General features: G+C 41.8%; 1 protein-coding gene across 2 annotated transcripts in view; it reads right to left on the reverse strand.

Moving 5' to 3' along the window:
* The window catches only part of GRID1 (glutamate ionotropic receptor delta type subunit 1), a 955154-nt gene that overhangs the window by 238584 nt on the left and 693864 nt on the right, over positions 1 to 22706 (reverse strand). The gene's annotated exons all lie outside the window — the stretch shown is intronic.

A 22706-nucleotide genomic window follows, 5' to 3' on the forward strand; every position in this document is an offset into this window, starting at 1 on the left:
CTTTGGAGCCTCAGGTATAACAGTCTCTTTGCATAACTACTATGCTATCTACTCCTGCCCAATATTACATTTAAAACAGTTGCCACATGAAGAGAGATATATACAGGAGCTAATACGAGATAAAACTAATATAGAATTATGTACTAGGAGTTTGTGTATGTGTCTGAAATTTTATTGCATTTGCCAATAACTATATTGCATTTGTCAACTTTATTATTTGTGGTATGTGTATTCTTGATAAATATTCACTTTTATGCCTGATTTTTTACTCTCAGTTACTTTTTTTCCTTAAAAAAAAAAAACCATCTGCCCCCAAATTATAATATACTCCTTGTTTCACCTGAATCTACTCTGCCCACAAGCTAACCACAACTGAATAACTTTTTTGTTCTGTGGGTTAAGGTTATGTCTATGCTTCTTCTGTTTCTTGTAATCAAAGTCACAAATTTGATAGTCAGTTCCAATGAGGTCTAGAATTTCTTAATAATACATACTTGGGTCTTAGGGATAACTATGCCAATATTTGGCAATAGGGGAAAAATAGACTTCTTCCATGTAGAACTTTCTCTTGTAAAGATTGTAGCTATAGTTGCCCTATGCTTTCTAAAAGTAGAGCACAATTTTGTGCACCTTAACAACTCTATGAATTCATATAACACATTTCTGTGGTCGTAGCCTCCTCCTATTTCATCGTCTCCCACATTTGGCTTTATGAATTTCTCTTCTTTCATCATCTAGTCTCCAATTCCACCAGCTATACTTCTTTATTGAATCATATTTATCCAATATGCAAATAAGTTAAATGCCTAGCTACATACAGCAACCATGTCTATTTTTTTTTTTTGTAAGAGTGAAATAAACTTCACATTGAAATGGAGAAGCACATAAATATGATGTAATGGCTGAGCCATTTTCATTTACTGGAGATTTTAAATTGTCAATTGTTCCACTGACAAGAATTGCTGGTAAGGACTCTGGAGAAGGGGCAAGGGAGAATTCAGGGGAAGGGAGTGGGCATTGCTTCAATTATCTTTTCATATGCTAATGTTCTCTTTCCCTTTTCAGCACTCACTTCCCCCAAATGGTCCCTACTCCACATGCTCATATTTCTTTTGGCTGGCAGCACTCATCCTGCCTTGAGGCAGGATTATTTGGTAAAAATTGATAAGCCAAAAGATATTTGTTGAGAGCTCTCCTTTTAAAAATGTCTGTGTCTCAGGCTGTACTTTGTACAATACAAAGGTCCATCAGATGAATTTGGTCTTTATGTTAAATTTTATAGGAAAACAAACCTGTTGTCAAGGGAAACAACTATGAAGACCTGAAGATCACATGACAGAGTTAAAAGGTACGTGGTAATCCCAAACAAAACAAGAAGTGCAAACACCAGATGCCTTGGCAAAGAGATATACAAGATTCCTAAGAAATCTCAGGCTAAAATCCATCAAGACCAGATGAAATTTGAAAATGTTTGGTACTCAATCAAACTCTAAGAAAATGCCAAATATATGAATTACAGCAGTCCTCCTATCCACAGTATTATATTAGAATATAGTGTCATGTTAGCTCTGGACTATTATTGTTACTCTTACTGCATTAAATTCACATATTACACTTTACCTTAAATATGCCTATTTATACATATGCATGTGTGTGTGTATGAAAAATAACAATATATACATGATTTGGTACTATGCATGGCTAGAGGCTGGGTTCTTAGAACACATACCATGCAAACAAGGGGAAGATATCGTACTCAATAAATGTGACAACTGGAGGGCCATCTGAAAAAGTATTAAATATATATGAATAACAGTTAACAGAAAAGAGGCAAATGGCTCTAAAACACATGAAAAGATACAAGCCTCCTGATGCGTAATAGAAATATCATCCATTCACTGAACACAACACATACAATACACTAGTTTGAATTCTGAAAGGATGAAAAGCTTAAATGTACAGATCAAAACTATAAAAATGTATTAAAAGACATAAAAGTTATTTAAAATCAGTAGTCCATAAAAAGGAAAAAGCAGTAACTAGCCAATATAAAAACTATGTGATAAGCAATAATGACAATAGTTGGGGAAATACACAGTTACAAAATAAAGGGTAAATTCTCTTGGTATTACAAAAATGACTACCAATCAACAAAAAAAGAGGCAAATAAACAATTCATTTTTCAAAATTTTTATTTTATTTATGAAAAGGAGACACTGACAAAACCATAGGATAAGAGGACTACAACTCCACACAGTTCCCACCACCAGATCTCCGTATCCCATCCCCTCCCCTGATAGCTTTCCTATTCTTTATCCCTCTGGGAGAATGGACCCAAGGTCATTGTGGGATGCAGAAGGTGGAAGGTCTGGCTTCTGTAAATGCTTCCCCGCTGAACATGGGTGTTGATAGGTTGATCCATACTCCCAGACTGCCTCTCTCTTTCATTTTTTAACATGGAAAAATTATATGAATAACAGTTAACAGTTAAAGAAAAAATGAACGACTCTAAAAACATGTGGAAAGATACAAACCTCTGGATGAGTAATAGAAATATAAATTTCAACTATTCAGTTATCATTTTTCACCTTTACAGTGGGCAAATACCTTAAAGTTTGTGTTAACATGGCTCTTGGGAAATTGGTTACATTGTTAATGAAAACAATTGGTTACATTGTTAATTATATTGTTAATGAAAGTAGAAATTGGCTCTATCTCTATGGAGGGCAAGTTGAAAATATTTTTTGTGAAAAAAATTACACACGATTTTTTTTTTTTTTTGCCACTAGAGTTAATGCTGAAACTCAGTGACTGCACAACACTTCCACTGCTCCTAATGGATTTTTGTTTTTAAATCATTGATAGAGGGTGACATGAAGAGAAAGAGAGGATGAAGAAAGAGGGAGAGAGAGATAAAGAAAAAGAGAGATACTTGCAGCAATGCTTCACTGTTCACGAACCCCCCCCCCCCCAGTTTGGATCTAGAGGCTTTCAGATCCTAACAAATGATAATGTACGTATTCTACCAGGTTTGCCACTATTTGATCCTGTGTGAGAATCCTCTTAATCAACAGTTAGTTGCTCCTAGCTATTTATTTAAAAGTTATTCTCACATACTTGCAAATTAATTCATTCCAATGTTATCCATACCATGAATCCAATAGGAAATATTGGAAACACCCTTGATGTTTCTTAATCAGTATTAATAAAATAAATCATGTTCCACTAACTCGCAGGCACTACTGCAGCTGTAAACAGACAAACCAACAAAAACTATGTAGCAGTGGACCAGAAAAAAAAAAAAAAAACACAAGTGTTTCTTCAAAAATATAAAGTCAGTAACATTTTATTGGCAAATAAAGGTAAAGCTTAATGTCTATATATCCTTATCCATATGTAATTCTGAAAATGATATGCAGTGGCCAGCAAGGTCATTTAGTAGGTAAAGGACTTGCATTGTGTGAGGTCCCCAGATCAGTTTCCAACATTACATATGCTAGAGCAATGTTCTTTGATCTTATTTACTCTCTTTCATTTAATCAATCTTGAAAAATAACTTGCGGGAGTCCGGCGGTAGCACAGCAGGTGGCGCAAAGCGCAAGGACCGGCGAAAGGATGCCGGTTCAAGCTCCTGGCTCGTCACCTGCAGGGGGGTCGCTTCACAGGCGGTGAAGCAGGTCTGCAGGTGTCTATCTTTCTCTCCCCCTCTCTGTCTTCCCCTCCTCTCTCCATTTCTCTCTGTCCTATCCAACAACAACAACATTAATAACAACAATAATAACAAGAAGAGCAACAAGGGAAACAAAAATGGGGGAAAAAAAGAAAAATAACTCGCAAAAAGCTAACATTAGGTGTCAAGTAGGGAGGAAGTGAGAATTAAGCACACAGGGGGATTTTTACTTATATATTCTAAAACTTGCTGAGACATGACAATGCTATGCTGATGAGCATTTAAATTAACACTTGTCTTATTACATTCAATTGAGAAAATGGTCATTTTTTTAATGATAGTGTAAGTGAGGGTCCTAGTTATAAGCTGTAGAGTTGATCCCACCAAATTGAAGTACCAGCAGATATTATAAAGAAGAAGAAGAAGGAGAAGGAGGAGGAGGAAGAGGAGGAGAGGAGGAGGAAAAGGAGGAGGGGGAGAAGGAGGAATGAGAAGCAGCAGCAGCAGCTGTGGATTGACTTTGCATTTTGACCTGAATGTTCCTAGCCAAGTCCCTATGTATTCCCTGGGTGTTGAATGATAGAGAATATGGTAGATATGATCTTTGCTGCTCCAAGGAAGACATACAAATATTTGGTAAGTCATTTTTGGTGCTAGAGACCCAATAATGGAACCTTAATATATGTTATGAAGTAAAAATCCTCAAAGCAACTTTAGCTTATAAATAAGAGATCTAAGCGAGGCTTAGATCAATTTCATGATTTCCTCAACAAAGTACATAGACTAGACAACTGATAAAAGACAAAAGGTTAACAAATGAAAGGAATGTTCCTCCCTCTACATATGAGAAAAATAGAAGCACACACTGATAAGACCTTGCTAGGGTCCTACCTGAGCCAGAGTTGAAAGTCACCTATGCAAAGAACAGCATGAGCAAGTGAGACCTGTTGTGGGACATACACACCATCAAGGGACAGAAGGATAATGGTAGAAAGTGAGACTATGATCTGGAAATAAGTTCCCAAGTGCAGAACTTTTTTCAAACACAATGGCCATAACCCCAACTCAGGCTTTATTTAATCTTCTATGCAAATAAATTAGTACTAGAAGTTACTGGCATTCCCAACATTAACTCTCAAGGAGCATAAGCTGGCTTGAAGGTTCAATGGCTTTGTGTCCTGGAAGTCAAAGTGATCAACCAGAGGTAGGGACAATGATGAAAGCCATGTTTGGGTTGGACCCTGAAATCTCTGCTTTGCCCACTGAAACCCAAGCCTGCTTATTCCTCCACTGATTTACTCATGAGCCAAGAGTTAAAAGAATATAAGGGTGAGAATGTCAGTTTACAGTGAAATTCCAACAAAAGGAGCACATTTCCTACCTTTAGCTACAATAGACTGTGGCATATTATCTGGATTAAAACAAACCAACTTAATGGTCTGTTTTGATAAATTTTACCATTTCCCAATCTTAATTGGAAGGGAATTACAACAGTTCTAACTTCCACCTGCATTAACAGTTCTCCAAGCTCAATATACATCCATAGCTGGGTGATTTCTCTTCTGGCCTTTCAATCAAGCCCTCTTTTATAAGTAGACCTCAAAACCAGAGAGATGGAGATATCCCCAGCACCAGTATAATAATATGGAGACCAGTTCTCTATTAGAGACCTTAGGTACACTCCATCCTTTATTGTTCCTTAATCCCAGTCAACCTACAATTTTATCTCCAGCTTAATCTACCATCAATCCACTATCCACTTAACAAATCCATTCACACTGGATATGTCTCCACTGTTCTTTGTTGCAAAGAATCTCAACTCTATTATCAGTAGAATCTCAAGGAGCCTTTGAGAAGGACTGATACTACAGAAGGAAGGAAGGAAGGAAGGAAGGAAGGAAGGAAGGAAGGAAGGAAGGAAGGAAGGGAGGGAGGGAGGGTGGAAGGAAGGAAGGAAGGAAGGAAGGAAGGAAGGAAGTCTGATACTAGGCTTCTACCCCAAATTTATAATTTAAGTAGCAGATGGGGAGCATTCTCAATAACCTATGTCTTACTGCTGCCTTATTTTGTCTCTGTGGCATTCCATTATATGTCCTTCTGGAGATTACAATTTATTGAAAAAGGAAGCAAAGATTCTTAAAGCAGCAAAAACCCAACTTTACTTGCTTTTCATCTACCAACAAGACTTCTCAAGTGGCCAAGGCTCAGGGTAAGGGCAGCAACCAACCTCAAAATTCTGTTAGGTTTCACATAGAAAGTATCTAAATTCTAGGTTTTGTGCTGCTGCAGGATCTCTAAGACTAGGTCATGGCCACTGAGGAACTTTGAGGGATGGTTTAACTGAAGATATAACAAGGAACATTTAAAACATAGGTTGTCACAAAAGAGGAAAGATTCTGAAGAGCACAAAAAGCCCAGGCAAAGGGAGTCTGAGAAATGTAAGAACAGCTATGGGCCCTCATTCAACAAAGGACATAGGCTAGACAACTGATAAAAGACAAGAGGTTAACAAATGAAAGAACTGTTTCTCCCTCTACATATAAGAAAAACACAAGCACACACTGACAAGACACTGCCAGGGTACTACCTGAGGAGGGAAACTTGTAAAGCAGGAGGGAAACTCCAGTGGGAGCGCTAAGATTATGAGCAGAGGGACAGAGGTAGGTGGCTCTCTAGGTGAGAGTTAGACTCTAGCAGGCAATGCTTAGAAATATTTCTCCATGGGAGTCGGGCTGTAGCGCAGCGGGTTAAGCGCAGGTGGCTCAAAGCACAAGGACCAGCATAAGGATCCCGGTTTGAACCCCGGCTCCCCACCTGCAGGGGAGTCGCTTCACAGGCGGTGAAGCAGGTCTGCAGGTGTCTATCTTTCTCTCCTCCTCTCTGTCTTCCCCTCCTCTCTCCATTTCTCTCTGTCCTATCCAACAATGACGACAACAACAATAATAACTACAACAATAAAACAACAAGGGCAACAAAAGGGAATAAATAAATAAAATAAAATATTTAAAAAAAAGAAATATTTCTCCAGAATCTATAAGTCAAGAATTGTGTAGTTGTTCACTCCAAAACACATTGCTCTTCTCTACTGGTCACTGAAGACCCTTGAAGTACTGTGATGAGTAGAATGACATTACTAACCACAGGATGTACATTTTTAAGTGGACAAAAGATAGTAATATGGAATTTCAGGATATTGAAAAAACATCGCACATGTTATACCAAAATTTCAGATCTCATCTTACAATCCACAGAAAATTAAGAATTCACAGGGAAAAAAAAAAACACCTCTATAGTGAATTTTAAGAAGACTCTTGACTTGGAGATGGAGTTGCAGAAAAAAAAATTGCTCAATGCAGGGATATGATAGAGAGTAACTTGGAAGCATATGGAGTAAAGCAATACCCCTAGGAATTGACAACAGTCAGAGAGATCTGAAGAAGAGTGTATCTAAGAAGTCTGAGAAGCAGACTCTTTAAAGAGAGTTCTAGAAATGTTTTCTAAGCTGTCATTTCTCAAAATATTTTCAGTTAAGTAGAACACCTTCCTTTCTTCCTGCTATTCATGTTACCAAGTTCCTATTTGAGAAAACCGGGGTTCATAAACTCCTTGTCTTTCATGTAAGAGAATATACCACACAGAAGCCCCTGGCCCAGGCATGCCCCATCTCATTTTCTGGTGTTTCTTGCTCTATGAGGGCCTCCAGGCAAGCACATAAAACACATCAAATGGCAACAAGACTGGGTTTCTATTATGACGTCTCATTATGTTGGAAAATCCAAAGAGTGCCTTAGGGAACAAAATTTCTCTTTTCCAATAGGATCTTTCTCAGCTTTCCAGCCCAGATTTTCTCACCACTGCTTGGCCCAATCAGATGCTTACTAACCCCCTGCTCTGTGTGAAGCCCTGCGCTCCCAGCAGACATCACTCCCAGATGTTTCAGAAGGATGGAGACCTACAGAATGATAAACTCCTCTGCAAATTCAAAAGGACAGACTCGACTGTTCCTCTCCCTTCCCAACCCATGCTTCTCTATTTTAATTAAAACATGTTGAATACCAGAAATATTGGACAGCATTTGACAGCATTAGCCTCTCTACAATCAGAAATTTGATGAGGTTAATTACATAATCTAAAGAGGTGCTAACTGCCCCTTGAAGGCATATTCTTCTATCAACTTGCCCACAAGCTAGCAGTCAGTAGTATTAGCTAATCTCACACACCAGACACTGGCAAAGCTGTCATCAAGGCAAGGATGGACAGGAGAAAAGAGAATTAAAAAGTAGAAATAGAGAGGTGGCTCTGATGATACCACTATATTCAATGATGTGGTCCTTTGCATGGATTAGAATCTAGCTATCTTTGTACAGTAAAATCTAATTTGAATGGATTGGAATATAGCTGCCTTTGCTCAATAAAATCTATGGAATAATTGAAAGTTGCCTTCCAGAGAAAAGGAGGGGGTGCCTGATAGGGCAGGAAACAGTCTTGTGCAGATTTTCGTGCTAGCAACTTTCTATATATTGTGTGCTAGAATACAGCTCAGGTGGGGCCAGATTACACCGAAAGAAAGAAAGAAAGAAAGAAAGAAAGAAAGAAAGAAAGAAAGAAAGAAAGAAAGAAAGAAAGACTGTGTCCCATCCTATCCTCCCTCCTCTGCCCCCAACCTACCCCGTAAAGCTGAACATCCACCCTCACCCTCAACCCAGGGTTTTTACTTTGGTGCCCTACTACAAATTCAGTCAAATCCTGTTTTGAGTTTCCCTTTCTGTACTTCTTTCTCAACTTCTGTTGATGAGTGAGATCATCCCATACTCATCTTTATCTTTCTGGCTTAGTTGACTTAACATAATTTCTTCTAGCTCCATCCAAGATGGGTCAGAGAAGGTGGGTTCGTTGTTCTTGATAGCTGTGTAGTACTCCATTGTGTATAGAAACCATAGCTTTCTCAGCCACTCATCTCTTGTTGAGCACCTGGGTTGCTTCCAGGTTTTAGCTATTACGAATTGTGATGCTATGAACATAGGAGTACACATTTCTTTTTAGTTGAATATTATGGAGTCCTTGGGGTATATCCCTAGGAGAGGGATTACTGAGTCATATGGAAGGTCCATGTCTAGCCTTGTGAGAGTTCTCCAGTCTGCTCTCCACAGAGGCTGGACCAGTTTACATTCCCACCAGCAGTGCAGAAGGGTTGCTCAGTCCCTACAGCCTCTCCAGCATTTGTTGCTGCTGTCCTTTTTGATGTACGCCATTCTCACAGGGGTGAGGTGGCATCTCAATGATGTCTTTATTTGCATTTCTCTGACAATCAGCAAGCTTGAGCAACTTTTCATGTGTTTGTTAGCCGTTTGGATCTCCTCTGTAGTGAATGTTCTGTTCATATCCTCTGACCATTTTTGGATGGGGTCATTTTCTTTTTTGTTGCTAAGTTTGCTGAGCTCTTTTTTTTTTTCCTCCTCCAGGGTTATTGCTGGGCTCGGTGCCTGCACCATGAATCCACCGCTCCTGGAGGCCATTTTTCCCCCCTTTTGTTGCCCTTGTTGTAGCTTCGTTGTGGTCATTATTATTGCCCTTGTTGACGCAATTCGTTGTTGGATAGGACAGAGAGAAATGGAGAGAGGAGGGGAAGACAGAGAAGGGGAGAGAAAGATAGACACCTGCAGACAAGCTTCACCGCCTGTGAAGCGACTCCCCTGCAGGTGGGGAGCCGGGGGCTCGAACCGGGATCCTTACGCGGGTCCCTGCGCTTTGCGCCACATGCGCTTAACCCACTGCGCCACCGCCCGACCCCCTGCTGAGCTCTTTGTATATTTTGGTGATTAGTCTCTTGTCTGATATATGGCATGTAAAGATCTTGTCCCATTCTGTGAGGGGTCTCTGTGTGTGATAGTTTCTTTGGCTGTGCAGAAGCTTTCCAATTTGATGTAGTCTCATCAGTTTGTTTCTGCTTTAGACTTCCTTGCAATTGGGTTTGTATCATCAAAGATGTCCTTGAGGGTTAGGTGAGAAAGTGTTCCACCAGTGTTTTCCTCTAAGTATTTAGTAGTTTCTGCTCTAACATACATGACTCTGATCCATTTGGAGTTGATTTTTGTTTCTGGTGAGATAAGGTGGTTCAATTTCATTCTTCTGCATGTTTCAACCCAGTTTTCCCAGCACCATTTATTGAAGAGAGCCTCCTTCTTCCATTTAATACTTTGGGCCTCCTTATCAAAGATTAGATGTCCATGCTACTCACATGACCTTGAGCAAATTGCTTCACTTAAATCAGTCTCACTTCCCACATTTTTGATGTGTTAGACCATCCTATGAGAGTAGCTGCCAGGACTGAGAGTTGATAGGAACAGGTGCAGATCCACTACGAGATGAGACATACCAATAGCATCATGAACCAACTTCCTTAACATCAATCTGTAGGCAGGTGGCTTGAGTGAATTCTACGTTCATACAACCTAAGTTGTGTGATCCTAGCAAGCTACCCCTCCTTGTGGCATATTTTCAAAAAGTAGAAATCAGTATCAGTTTCAAAGTCATAGAGTATTATAAAGATTAAATTAGTTGTTAGGGGCCAGGAAAATAGCTCACTTGAATAGTGTGCTCCCTTTTTTTGAGCCCGGCCTCCACCACTACTTTGTTGTTATCTAAAGGAAATTAGTTGTTAGATATAAGACAGTATCAGACATGTAGTATATGCTTAATAAATATTTATTGTTATGATCTCCAGTGCGAGGTCTTGTTAGCAGTCATGGGGTTGCTGCACTGTAGGCACCAAATGCTTAGAAACTTCATTGGCCAACAGATGAGTGGCTGAGCAAGTTGTGGTATATATACACAATGGAATACTACTCAGCTATTAAAAATAGTGACTTCACCATTTTCATCTTGGATGGAGCTTGAAGAAATCATGTTAAGTAAAATAAGTCAGAAACAGAGGATGAATATGGGATGATCTCACTCTCAGGCAGAAGGTGAAAAACAAGATCAGAAGAGAAAACACAAGTAGAACCTGAACTGGAATTGGTGTATTGCACCAAATTGAAAGACTCGCAGTGGGGGGAGTACAGGTCCAAAAAGGATGGCAGAGGACCTAGTGAGGGTTGTATTGTTATGTGGAAAACTGAGAAACGTTATGCATGTACAAACTACTGTATTTACTGTTGAATGTAAAACACCAATCCCCCAAAAAAGAAATTAAAAAAAATTTTTTAAAAGCCTATTTCGCCATTTTCAGCCCATCTTAGATGGAGCTTGAAGGAATCATGTTGAGTGAGGTGTTTCTGTGAGGTTTTCTTTTGATGAGGTTCTCATTGCAGGTCTGAACAGAAGAAAAAGACGGATTCTCCCCATCAGAGATAATTTTTCCTTTTTAAGGTCCTCAGACTAAGAAGTAGGACTTTTTTTTTTTCCTTTATTTTTTATTGGGAGGTTAATGTCTTACAGTAAAGTTATTGGCACATGGGCACAACTTCTCATCTTACCAAGATAGGTATCTGCAAATCACTCTCACTCCCAAATTAGGTCTATTATAGTGTACCAGGGCCTGTTGAGGTCTTTAAATTTCAAGAGAAAAAAAAAGCTTCACTGAGTGGACAATACTTCAACAAAAATCTATGAGAGATGTGTGGAAATAAGCCAAATAATTATTGGAAAGGAACATTCCAGAGTCAGTAAAATAGCTCACTTGGGTAATGTACTGTTTTGCCATGCATGCAACCCAGGTTAGAGCCTGCCCTGTACTATACTGAAGGGAGATTTGGTGATGCAGTCTTTCTCTCTCCCCGCCTTGCCCCTCCTTCTGTATTTATCTAAACAAAAACAAACAAACAAAAATGGAAAGGAACATTTCAGGCTAAGAAAGCAATGCAAAGGCCCTGAGGCAAGTGCAAGTCTGGTAGATGAAAGAAATAGAAAGAAGGCCAGGGCAAATACAGTCAAGCCAGGGCGGTCAGAGGAGGGGACAGGTCACATTGGAACTGAGGGCTATCATAGAAGGACTTGTGTACAGGTAGGGGTGTGTGTGTGTGTGTGTGTGTGTGTGTGTGTGTGTGTGTATTATGGTGTGTCTATACCTCACAGGAAAAATCATGTACACCATATAAAGTTAATCGCAATAAAGTAACTTAAATCCACTGATATGAGAACAAAAAGGAGAAAGAAAATGAAGATGGGAATAAATCACCGCCAGGAACTAATCAGAAATCAAAGGTGATTTCATCTTCGATAAGAAAGCCTCACTTTCGATCTCAACCTCAAGAGTACAAAAAGGGAAATGCTGTTTGTCATCAAGTTTATCATAGCAAGAAGACAGATGCAAATTATTCTGGGAAATTAAATTATTTGGGGTATCATAACCAGAAAATACTACCTTCTAGGGGATCGCAGACCCAGACTCTGAAACAAAGTGACATAATGTTCTCAATAAATGCAAGTTTTCCAGAGGTCATTTCTTGGGTGGCAAAGGACAAGGTACTGAAACTAGTTCTGTTAATGCTGTGGGTGTGCTGGACATCTGAGTGTAACCCCCAAACATGAAGATTGACTTGAGAGTTATTTTTTAGCATCAAGGGAAAAAAACAGAAATGCCTTATCTTTCAAGTAATTTTCACTGAGTTGGGTTTCTTACAGCTGATTTGTGGGCAGATATGATGAGTCTGTGGTGTCCTGGTATTGTCTAGAAGACAACTGAAGCTTTCCGGTCACCTAATGAGTATGACTCAGTAGAGACTTACCAAGGCGTAGAACTAAGTTAAGATAGCTTCTTTTTGTAGAAGCCATCTATTTCATTAAGTGAGTTGTGGACTACCACTGGCAGGGAGAGAAGTCACCTCTGTAAACTACCATCAGTCTGCTTCAGGACACAAGCAGGCAATGAAGAATTGACTCAATATCCCCATCGAATCTACCATGGCCAAAATCCTTTTACTATGAAAAAAAAAATGTAATGCCATTGCCAACAGATACTTACCTAAGCCAAAGCAAGACCTTTTACGAGCACCCAGAGGGCCAGAGAAAATAGCTCCCTTGCATATTATTCTACTTTACCAAGTACATATCCCAGGTTCAAGTCTGGTCCTCACTGCATTAAAGGAAGCAGTAGTGCTGTGATTCTCTCCCCGCCTCCCCTCCTCTCCCCTCCCCCCCTCCCCTCCCCTCCTGTTGTTAAAATTTTCGGCGGGTCTTGCTAGCCAGGCTAGCTTCACGGGCGGGTAACAGAGACGCGGAGACAATGGCTGGGCAGGGAAGCTGTATTTCTTTATTCAGGAACAACGATTCATAAACTAAGACAAACTAATCACCAAACAGAACTCTGCTGTCTCTTTGCGGCGGCTCAAGCACTCTCTCTTACTCTGGAACTCAGGAACTCAGGAACTCTGGCGGGGTTCCTTGGGGCGGGGCCAAGCGGGCCCGCGAAATTTAACTGGACTGATCCAATTCTCTTGGCGCGGGAGAACTAGAACCCAGTGTAAAGCATACAACACCCTCCCCTCTCCTCTCCTCTCCTGTCTTCTCCCTTAACCTCTCCTCCCTTCCCTTTCTCTCTTCTCCTCTCCTCTCCTCTCCTCTCCTCTCCTCTCCTCTCCTCTCCTCTCCTCTCCTCTCCTCTCCTCTCCTCTCCTCTCCTCTCCTCTCCTCTCTTTCCTCTCCTCCCATACCCTCCTCTTCTCTCTTCTTCTCTTTCTCTCTCTGCTTCTCTGTCTTTATCTAAAAGAAAAACAAAATAATAACAATAAAAAAAGAGCACAAAGAAAACTGAAGTCTTTGAGAAAGTATGGCCACACCAGAACAACCCTGGAAACCACTTTAGGTGGAGGGGATTGGCTAGACAGAGTTAGGAGGAGGCCCCTGGAATCATAGAGACTGAGGGTTATTTAAGGGTAAGAACATTAAATGAATTTCTACGTAATATAATTACATTCCATCACATCAAACATTCAGGTAAATCACTGCTATCCTTATTTGTACTTCTCTAATATTCAGTAGCTGGGCATTTATCATATGTGTGTGTGTGTGTGTGTGTGTGTGTGTACATACACATATATGTCATTAGCCATTTGGATATCTAATTTGGTAAAGATTTTGTGAATATCTTCCCATTTTTTGCTGAGTTTGGTGAAGATTTTGTTCATATCCTCTTCCCATTTTTTCCTGAGTTTGGTGAGTTATTTACACATTTTGGTTATCAGTCCTTTGTCTATCGAGTATTGGTGTTTGTTTTTTTGTTTGTTTACCAGAGCACTGCTCAGCTCTGGCTTATGGTGGTGCAGGGGATTGAACCTGGGACTTCGGAGCCTCAGGCTTGAGAGCTGTTTGCATAACTGTTATGCTATCTACCCCCGCCCTATCAGTCCTTTGTCTAATGAGTGACATGTAACTATCCTCTCCCATTCTTTAAGGGGTCTCCCTGTTTTGGTGCTTCTGTTTTTGTTTTCTATCCAGAAACTTTTCAGTTTAATGTAGTCCCATTGTTTGTTTCTGTTTTTGTTTTCCTTGAGGAATGACCTTGAGTCATTGAAGATGCTTCTAAAACATAGGTAGGAAAAGAGTTCTGCCAATGTTTTCCTCTAGATATTTTATGGTTTCTGACCTAACATCTACATTTTTTTTTTAAAAAAAGTCCATTTGGAGTTAACTTGTGTGCATGGTGAATGTAGTGGCCCAATTTCATTGTTTTGTATACTTCAATCGAATTTGGTTGAAGACTTTCCTTTCACCATTTCATATTCCCCCCCTATCACCACCCCTTGTCAAAAATTATATGTCTGTAAATGTGAAGGTTTACTTCTGTGCTCTCAATTCTATTCCACTGGTCTTGAGTCTATGATTATCCCAGTACCAAGCAATTTTATATTGTAGTAGATCAGTAAATTCTTCTCATTTTCTCTCTAAGCAGACTGCATATCCATTCTCACTTGCATTTCAGCATGACTGTGTGGCTAAGTTCTACTCAATGAGATGTGGTCTCTTCTCCTAACCTACCAACAATGACATTCAAGTTCTTTCCTGTCTGCAAACAAGACTCTCTACCAGTGCTGCTTTGGGACCAATTATTTGAGCTGAGAGTTAGCATATCTTCTCTCTTTCTTTTCCCTTTCTCTCTCTCTCCCTCTCTCTCTCTCTCTCTCTCTCTCTCTCTCACACACACACACACACACACACACACACACACACACACACTTCTCTGTGTACACTACTAATCAGGAATTCACCATATGGATTTTATATGAAAAGAAAACAAATTTCTCAGGAAAGAGGTATGTTTACATTTGGAGGCTAAATATTCATATAAGCTATACCCTCAAATGATCTCAAAATGCCCACAAATCTTCACTGAAAGTCTGCTACAGAAACAGCCTTGTGCTTAGATCACCTTTGTAAATTGAAGTTCCAGGTGGTGGTGAACTAGGTTGTGCACAGATGCTACCATTCACAAGAAAGCAGGTTCAAACCCCTAGTTCCCATTTACAGGGGGAGGCCTCAAGAGTGTGAAGCAGTTCTACAAGACTGTCTGTATATCTGCCTGCCTAGCTAGCTTTCCATTTCTAGCTCCCTCTCCCCTCAATATCTCTCTGTTCTATCAAATAAAAGGGAAAAAGAAAGAAAATTAAAATAACTCAATGAGTCTAGTTCTACAGTGGTTCAGAGCAAGGCAAAGGAAAAGCACATATAATAGGAAATGAAATCATAAAATAAATTCCACAGAATTGGGGAAGAAGCTAGAAAGATGAGTAGGAAGAAGCAAGCTTTTCTGAGATACCTAGTGCTCTTGGTATGAAGCACAAAGCAGCTTTGGGGTTGTCACCATGAATTGGCTGAGGACTTGACCATTTTCCCATGCTGATAGAAACTTGGTCTCCATATCCCAAGGCTTGCAAAATGAAATGAAATCCACTTTCTCTCTATGTCCCCAAAGACCTGAGGTGTTTTGCTTTTCTAGTGTTTATAGCACTTAGTAAAGGAGTACCACTGAATTGCATGGTAAAAAAAATTCTAAGAATAAATACAGTAATTCTACCTAGTTCAACCACCATCTTTATCTTATTATTTTTTTATCTTATTATTTAAGTTTTCTTTATCTTATTATTATTTTTTCACTTATTATCATCAAGGCTATTGCTGGGGCTTGGTGCCAGCACAATGAATCCATCTATATAGTGGCCATTCCCAACACTTTTATTTGACAGGAGAGAGAGAAAGAGAGAAAAACTGAAAGAGGAGAGGGAGATAGAGATGAAGAGAGAAAGTGAGATACCTGCAGTACTCCATCACTGGCCATGAATGCTTCCCCCTGCAGTTAGGGTCAGGGAGCTGATCCTTAATCCTCAGTCGGGGGCACCTCCACCAGACCCCAATACACTTGATTTTCTTTCACAAGCCAGATTTTACTTGTTATTAAGAGACTATAAGATTACTATCACCAAAGTTCTGTGCTAGTGCTCTTTCAATGAATATACTATGTTCTTAATGGTGCATTCATGTGATTTGCCAAACACTCAGTGGGTACCTACCATGTACATGGAGTCAAGCATTTGAGAAACGGGGTGTCAAGAATGTCATCCTAGTCCTCAAAGGACTTGCAGGCAGACTGTAGTGGCCATGTCCCAAACAATAAGCCAGGTGTCACTCTGGTTCTTAGGATCAAGGTGGTCTCCTCTCTGGGGACCACTCTACCTAATGATAATGTGACATTCTTGCCTCTGTCCTATTGGCTCAATGGCTCAGACACCTGCAGTCATGTTAGAATCCACAGGAAAGTGTGAGCATCCCGGAAGGGTGGTAGCTGGCTCACAAATGCAAAGGCAGTGACCACAGACTGTGTGGTAGCAGTCTCCCCCACATTCCTTCCCACCCTGCTGCCTTACCCAGAGGCTTATTTCTATTGGCAGTCTCAATAGTGCAAATCTACATTTGGATAAGTGGCACTAAAATAAAATGGACTGTAATTATTGTTATAGATTACCATAATTACAGTAGGGGAAAGGGCCAATTAGATTAGCACACACACACACACACCCACCACCACCACCAGGACCCAGCTGAGATAAAGGGAATTTGTGTAGAGGGCAATGAACCTGCTGTGAGCATTGGATGTCACTATCCACAACCCCACCCCCCCAAGGCCCAGGCTGAAAAGGGCAGAGCTGCTGAGGGGGGGGACAGGAGGAGGGAGACATTTTCAACCTGGAAATAAACCATCCATTAGAGAATGAGGCCTCTCTTCAGCAAGCAAGACTGGAGGTCACACCCAGATAGCCTGGCTACCCACATAATGGGCAGAGGCACTGGCAGGCTCTGCTCACCACACCACAGCCCAGAGCAACCAAGGACTAAGTTTTGTAATAGAAAGGCTCACCTTTCTGCCTCCCCTCTCTGGCTAGCCAGCTCTCACTGGGGTCATATAGCATCTACCAAGGACAACTGAGACTCCACCAAGTGACTTAGATCCTCTGTGCCTCACTGTCCTCCCTTGTGGAGGGAAAGACCATTTCTATTCATACACTGTTGCAGTGAGATCACACACATAGTGTCCAGACAGACTGTGCCTTGTGAGGAAGTGGGTCTGGTAAATGTAACTGCCCCTTTCCCTGATGGCTCTTAAGCCCCTACTCTGCATGCTGGTGCTCCCATATTCATACCCAAACTGGCTCCCCAGGTCTGAAAAGCACTGGCCTTGGGTGGAAAAACAGCATTTTCTTGCCTCAGCCATGTAATCTCCTTTGCATGGCTTTGTTTTCTACCTGGGCCCCATACATAAAAGGCCCTGTAGTTAAGGGTGCCAACATGATTAGCTCCTGCCTTGTCTGTAGGCTGAGTACCTACTTTAACGCTAGCTCCTAATGTCCAATTCTCACTCTCACTCATCTCTCTTATAGGGATATATAGATAGCATAACTGTTATATGAAAGATTTTCATGCCTGAGGATTTGAAGTTCCAGGCTCGATCCCTTGCACTACCATAAGCCAGAGGAGTGAGTGCTCTGGTAAGATAAATAAATAACAGTAAAAAACAAAAGTTAATTAGAACCTCATATTGAATTTTATAATGGGATATTACTTTTCCCAGTGCCTGTCCAGCTCCAGTGGCTCAGACACCCTGAGTCATCGCCCCAATTATGATTCACAGATGGGAACAGGTATATATCAATCAAATATAGTGCCCCCTCAGCTGAGCCTCATTGTCTCCCAGGTCCGGCCATTCTGGCCAGTCTTAATAGCTGGACCTACTGCTAAGACCCAGCCCTTCTCAGATACTCATTAGTCAGGTGCCTGTGCTGCCAGTCATGTCCCCCCTGAAGTTCTTACTGCACAAGACTCTTCTAATCCTGTGTCTGAGAAGGGACTCTCTGATTCACTGAGTTCATTCCACAATCACTCCTCATGTTTTGTTCCTGACTAATGCTCTCTGCTCTTATCTCCTACTTCCCCTGAAAAATACTTATCACATCGTAAGTATCTGCTTACTCATCTCATTGGTCACCCTCAATAGGCAATAAACTTCATGGGGAAAAAAGTTATTTTGCCTTTTAATTACCCCTTAACAGAGTCTCTGACATATAGTAGACACCAATTAAGACTTGATGAATGAATGGGGGGGGAAAAGTACTGAAGGCTAGAAGCTTGCCAGCCTTTTACTTTGATTTAATCTTCTGTGGGTGGAAACTTTCCTTCTGGAATATGACCAGGGGTAGAGATATAACCAGTAAAAGAGGCAGGTGGTCATGGAAAGGCTAGAAAGGCATTGATCTGGGCCCAGCTAGTGAGGAAGGAGGAAAGTATAGCAAGTTGCAAAGACTATCCCCATTTACTCTACAGTAACTCATAGAAATAATATGTTGGAATACAGTCTGACAGTACTGAAAGCAATTGGCTGCAACAGACCTATCATAACCCTTGGACACGTGTTCTTCATCCATCTAAGTCAACTAGGATATGTGTAATTCCATGAGGCTATCTCTTGAGCTGGGAACCATTTCTTTAAGGTTGACGTGGAGCTTATACAGTGTGGCTTGCATTGCTGGGTTACATTCTCTGTTTCTTAAATTCACCAAGAAAAAAAGGAATCTAAATTAAATGATTTCTCAAACATACACAAGTTGAGAGAAAGCAAGTTTTTGTTTTCAAGCTCAGATGTTTGACTGTTGGCCCCTGACCTCCAGACAGAGAACAGTTGTATTTATGAGTGCAGTTGTATTTATGAGCTGAGAGCATTAGCTTTGTTTCACTTACTCCAACAGTCAAGTTCCCAGCTCTATTACTTACTCTTTACACTTCCAGCACACCCAACACACCTTGACCCAGGAGCATCAGCAGTGATATGTTAATAGAAGGAGGAAAGCAACTCAGAGCAAAGCCTTGAAATTCAACCTCCTAGAAGGCAGGACATACTCAAGTCAGCTATTCTACTGGCCTCTGCATCCTCCTCATGTCCCTGTTGCTCATTCTCAAGGTCAATATCTGTTGAGACAGACAGAAGGTGAGTCTAACCTGGGCCCTTCCATACGATGTAACGTCCATGATAATATTTCACTGGGTGGGGCAGGGACATTCAGGAGGGAGGCAGCCCAGACATGTAATTTTTTCTCCCACCATGTCCAAAATACACTGCTGATCTATGCCCTCTGTCTTTGGGAACCAGGTGTCTCCTACTAACTAATGACAAGCTAAGTTAATCACTATAACCCCCCTGCATGCAGTTATTTACCATTATGCAATGGTCAGTGGCACAGGGCAGAATTTACAGGTGTGGGGTATAGAATTAGATCTTTGGCACCACATATGCCTGAGTGATACTGGTACTTTCACGCTCTCATTATCTCTCGTTAACTCACTAAGTAAATATATAAATCTTCAGAAGATAAAATCATTTAAAATAAAATGAACATTTCTTGGAGAAACCACCTGATAAATGGAATATAAGGGCACCTCTTAGGGGATGCCATATATCCTGCACTTAGTTCTCCATTCCATTCTTTATCCCCAAATCCTTAAGACATACAGGCTCCTGTGCCAGCTCCTCTATATTCTCCTCTAATATGGACAATCCTGACCCAAAACAATGAAGGAAGATGGTGAAATAGCTTGCAGAAACAGCTGCCCTAACCCAACGCCTCCCACCCCCACCCTAAGCTTAACAGTTCCTTCTTCTCTAAAATGCAGAGCCATTGGGGGCCAGGTGGTGGCACACCTGGCTAAGTGTACATGCTACAATGCATAAGGACCCGGGTTCAATCCTCCAGTCCCCACCCACAGGGGGAAAGCTTTGTGAATGGTGAAGCAGTACTGCAGGTGTCTCTCTGTCTCTCTTCCTCTCTGCCCCCCCGCTTCTTGGCCTCCGATTGTCTCTACCCAGTAAATAAGTAAAGATAAATTTTTTAAAAATTTAATGCACAGCCATTTTGGTCTCCCAAATCACTCTAGAGAACACACCCTCTTACCTGCACTAGCCTCAGAATTAGGCATTTGAGCAGAGGGCCTTGGCACCTCAGGACAGAGAAATGAATTATGAAGTAAGTCAAGAGGCACTGTGAAAGTTGCACCAGATTTCATTAGTTCCTAGAACACTACAAGATTTGTCACATCTTGGTGCTTTTGCCTTTTCCTTTCCCTTTCCTCTGCCTGAAATCAATGTTTAGCTTTCAATTTGTACACTAACTTCACAGAACCAAATGTGCAGAGCACAGCGCTTTCACCAGTACCACCTCACCTCTCTCAGACCCCTTATCAGTCTTTACCCTTCAATCACTATGACCAGGTTCACTCTTGTTATCTTTTGTCTCCAATTTTCTCTCTATAGCACCTAGCAAGCTGGCTGCCCCCCCCCCCAAAAGGGTCAATGAGCATTTCCTGGCTTGTCATATGAATTTATTCTTTGGGAAGAAGAAGAAAAAGAAAAAAAAGTCCCACAAAACATTCCTAAGCGTAAATCATCAACAAAATATTTCTTCAGCTCTGAGGGTCTGGGAAAGCATGTCTTCTCCTGGGACACCTGATTTATTTTTGCTTTAGGACAGCCTGGCACTTTGACAAGTTAGCAGACTAGTCACTGGGTACCAAACTACATCAGCTGGGAGAGCTCGTGCTGCCTTCGAGGGGACAGCCCAAGTCAGAACTTGCCCAGGAAATACAAATGGATTAAAGAGCAGGATATGAAGGGGTGGGGAATGGTGGGGTGAGGGGTAGGGCAGATGCATGTGTTTTATATACTCATTTTGTCCATTAATTTCACATCCCATATCCCTCTCCTCATTTCCTCTTTCTCTTCCATTTCTTAATTAGGAAAAAAATACCCCCTATACTTGTACAGTAAGCATTTCTGTAAGCTGCCACTAATCCTTTTTTAAGATGATGAAGGATATAAATATATAAATATAAATGAATCAATAAATTCTGTCCTCCTGCAGGATACCCCATTCCACTTGGATTTAGGTCATTCACATGTCTATTTATGAACTATTTTCAAATTTCAGGATTCTGATTGTGTAAGCAAGAACCACAGAAGGGGCCCTGGGACCAAGACACCTGCCAAAGCTGACACTGTGCATTCCTGACACCTGTGTGCCAACCGAGACCATCTCAGAGGGCCTGGGAAAGCTGCAGGCACAGCCACAGAGGGACTGTCAGCATGCCAGACTTGGGCAGCACCACAAATCCAGCTGCATAATCAACAACTGAATCTCTGTCTGGGCCTTGGTTTGAACTGATAAGAAATGAGGGGGCTGGGTTACAGCCTGTCTCTAAGGGTTCAGACTGAGTTTTACAGAGTTCCTGATGTAGTGAATGGGGCAGAATATGGTTATGAATATGGAACAGTCCTTGTGCTTGCACAAAGAGAATTTATTTACTTATTTTTTATGCAGTGACAGGGAATGAACATAGGATATCACATATGTGCACCATCACTGAGCAGTCTCCCTTGCCCCAATGTTATCCTATGATATTTGAGAAAGAAAGAACATAAAGAAAATGGAGAAAAGAGAAAGAGATGGAAAGACACCAAAGCACTGGAATTCCCTGTTGTATGCTTTACATTGGGTTGTTCTAGCTCTCCCCCTGCCAAGAAAATTGGTTCAGTCCTGCTAGTTTCGTGGGCCGCTTGTCCCCGCCCCAAGGAACCCCGAGAGAGTTCCAGAGTGGCAGAGTTCGAGAGTGCTTGGCGCCGCCGTGGGGGAAAGAGGCAGCAGAGTTCTGTTTGGTGATTAGTTTGGTTTAGTTTATGAATCGTTGTTCCTGAATAAAGAAATACAGCTTCCCTGCCCAGCCGTACGTCTCTGGTCATCTCTGTTACCTGCCCATGAAGCTAGCCCTGCCAGCTGGAGCCTCCGAATTTTAACAACAAATGGCGCCCACGTGGACCTGACCTGCGCATCTCTCAGATAAGTGAAGACAATTTGGCTACCTATGTACTATGGCCTTCTCTTCTGCTTGTGAAGAGATCTCCAAAGGCCTCTGCTCTTTCTTCATGAGACTGTTTTGCTGTTTCTGGAACATTTATCTCTTGACCACTCTGTGGTTTCCACTCACTTGGGTGCACTCAAAACAGCCAGAGGAGTCGGGAAGAGCCAGCGGGCAAGAGGCGAGGTGCAGAGCTGCCTTTTCCACCTGGTGAAACAGCCAGCCAGCAGGCTGCACCCAGACAACCCCGCGCACCGCACCCGCAGCCCCGCAGCCCGCAGGAGGCTGACACCAGCACACAGGAGCCCGATGCCACCACACAAGAGCCCGACGCCAGCACACAGGAGCCCGACACCAACACGCTGGAGCCCGATGCCAACACACTGGAGCCCGATGCCAACACACTGGAGCCCAATGCCAACACGCAGGAGCCCAATGCCAGCACGCAGGCCAGCCGGCTCTCCATCGCATGGCGCAGGGCACTGGACGTGGGATCCCTCCACGCTGCTCGGCCACTGCGAGCAGGGCAGCAGATATGACAGGGCCATGGGGCAGGGCCGCGGTGGCCTATCATGGCCGCCACCCCTGGGCACCTCGGTCCGCGCCTTCTACAAGGCTGGCCCACCCGCCCTTGTACTATGAATTC

This window comes from Erinaceus europaeus, chromosome 1 (assembly GCF_950295315.1).
Source record: "Erinaceus europaeus chromosome 1, mEriEur2.1, whole genome shotgun sequence".
Lineage (NCBI taxonomy): Eukaryota > Metazoa > Chordata > Mammalia > Eulipotyphla > Erinaceidae > Erinaceus > Erinaceus europaeus.